Source organism: Sorex fumeus, unplaced genomic scaffold (genome assembly GCF_029834395.1).
Source record: "Sorex fumeus unplaced genomic scaffold, SorFum_2.1 ptg000061l, whole genome shotgun sequence".
Classification (NCBI taxonomy): domain Eukaryota; kingdom Metazoa; phylum Chordata; class Mammalia; order Eulipotyphla; family Soricidae; genus Sorex; species Sorex fumeus.
In genome coordinates, this window is record NW_026606118.1 from 53,856,233 (window position 1) to 53,859,334 (window position 3,102).

Here is a 3,102-nt window from a genome sequence, read left to right on the forward strand (position 1 = left end):
TGTTGCAAGTGAATAAACTTAGTCAAATACCTTGTGATAAATTCTTTTTGAACCTTGCCCAAGCAAATATATTAGAAACTTTGACCCTTACATATATACCGGAAAAAGTAGGCAAAGAGAATGTCATTGACCCTTTTGAGGACAGATACTAAGTTTAACATAAGAATGCAACTTCTGCAGACCAGAGAAAATGTTGAAAAAGTTAATATTGAAAGTATGTGTAAAATCAATAACATGCCTATATAACTATATAGTACAACAAATAAAGTTAATTTCACAATATAAGTAATCTATGAAATTATTATAAAGTACTTGAATAAAAATAGATAATAGTTTTATTGAAACATAATAAAGGACATCAAATGATCGATACATAGGTATTTACATAGAAAATATTCAGAAATGGGAACTCTGTTCCATAAAAATATTTATTAATATTGGTCTAATAAAAATCTTAACAGGGCTTTTATGGAACTTGACAATATCCAAAATTTACATGGAAGAGTGAACCTCAAGAACAAATAAGAAAATTCTGAAAAGAAACTGCTCTAACAGAATAATCAAGAATTTTTATAAAATTAGAAGAAAGATTATGATAGTGCCCATACACATATCTCTAAGCACATAAAAAAGCATTTCCTAGAAGAGATGAGTTGCAAAACTATGGAAAACTGACCTTTTTAATAATATGTTAGGACAATGCATTTTCATGTGTAGAAGTAATTTATTTTTTTGGCCTACACCAGTCAATGCTCAGAGATAACTCCTTGCTCTATGCTCAGCAATTACTCCTGGCCATGTTCTGGGGACTGTATGGGATGCCAGGGATCTAGCCTAGGTTAGCAGAATTGAAGCCGGTGCCCTATCCATTGTATTATCACCCCAGCCCTGTGAAAAACAAATTCTTATCAACTCAATAAAGTTTATTCTGGTGGAGTTAAGGTTGTAAATATGGAAACCAAGATTAAGTACATCAGATAATATCCTTGCCTTGAGGCTGACCTGGGTTTGGTCCCCAGAACCATATATGATCTAGGGAGATCCCTGAGCAGTGAAGCAGAAGTGGAGTATGAGTGCGGCCACATGTAGCCCCAAGGCCCCAAGGCCATTTTTATTTTAAATTTGTAAATGTGAAAATCTAAACTTTGAAAAAAATATAGCAAACTATCTTAAGCAAACTATCATGAGCAGGAAAGATTAATCAAGAAAAATAAATTAGGAGTCCGAGAGATAGTAGGTAGGGTGTTTGTCTTGCATGTGGCCGACCTGGGTTCAATCCCTGGTATCCCATATGATCCCCCAAGCACTGCCAGGAATAACTCTGAGTGCAGAGCCAGGAGGAACCCCTGAGCATAGCTAGATGCTGGGTGTGACCCAAAAAGCAAAAAAAAAAAAAAAAAAAAAGAAAGAAATTAAAATTATAAGGAAAAGAAAAATAAATTTTGCTGGCTAAAAATTCAAGCTTCTTTATGATAAAAGAATATAGAATTGTGTGTTGTATTCATGTCCATATATGCATGCTAGTTATTAAAGGATTTAATGATATAATCTATCAAGCCACAAGTAAGGATGATACAAGATACTGATACTATATATATATATATATATTTGAAAAGAGTAAGTTAGCCAAAGTACATAAGAAATTTTTATAAATCATAAAAAAGATCTAAGATAAAAATGGGCAAAAAATTATGAGCCCAACCTTCAAATGAGAAAATCCAGTAACAGGAATGCGTCTCAGTGGTGGAACACTTACTTACCATAAAGTAAGTGAGTTCAGTCTCTGGCATGCATCTTGCCACCTCCCCCAACACAGAGTGTGATTCCAGGCACTGTAGATTGCTGGTCAACATTGGCACCATGACTAGAAAAAACATCACCCCTTGTCCCTCCCCAGAAACTGCAACAACAAAAATGTGATTGAAATGAGTTGAAGGGTCAAGAGCAACAATAAAAAAATAGCCCAAATGGTCAATGACCATATAAAAACATTTTATTTTTTGTTTTATTTTGTTCTGGGGCCACATCTGACTGACTCTGTGCTCAGGGGTCGCTCCTGTCAGTGCTGGGGTGGACAGTGGGGACGGGCAGAGAGAACCGTATGCTGTGCCAGGGATTAAATCCAGGTGAGCCACATGCAAGGCAAGTGCTTCACCTGCTATACCATCTCTCTGGCCCTATAAAAGCATTTTCAATGATACAAGTCATCAGGGAAACATCGGTAACATGAAACAATGAAAAACTCGCTCCCATCTTGACTGGCATAAATGAATAAAGTTAACAATAACAACTGTTGACAACAGTGTAAAGAAGCAGGATATCTTAATGCATGGCTGGTGGCATAGCAATTTAATAGTGTCTGATACGTTGGAATATGAATTGTTTATAAGTTAGAAGTTCTACCTCTCGATAAAGAAATCCACACATATATTTAAAAAGTACCATGAAATATATTCATTGCTGTACAGGTATTTTTTAGTAATAATAAGGAGCTGGAAGTATTAGAACAAACAAATAATAGTGAAAAAATGTAAACTAGAAGAAAAGATTAATTTTTGGATTTGTACAGTCGTGTGAAGGTGAAGCCTGCTCAGATTGGGGCTGAGCATCCTCCACCCAGATCCTCCATCTTCCATTAGGCAGAGGCCACACCCACCAACTGGCCCCCTGGCACCGTGTAATCCCATCAACTGTCAAGACCCAGAGACTATAAAACCCAGCTCCTGGAAGCTCCCGACATCTTACTATCTCATTCTTACTTTGGACAACCTGGCAGGCTACCGAATGTAACCTGCCCACACGGCAGAGTCTGGCAAACTCCCCGTGGTGTACCCAATATGCCAAATACCAGTAACAATGATGGGTCTCATTCTCCTAACCCTGAAAGAGCCTTGAACGTGGCACTTTTTAAAATCTCAGGGCTAGAATGAAGGAGACGTTACTGGGGTCTGCTCGAGGCAATCAACAAACAACAGGATGATCGTGATCGTGATCGTGTGAAGGTGAATGACTCAAGAAACGAATCAATGTATGGTGTTTGCTGGTTTCTGGAGTGTAAATCCTCCTACCATAGTCAATTTTAAGTTTTCTACACTTTCCTTC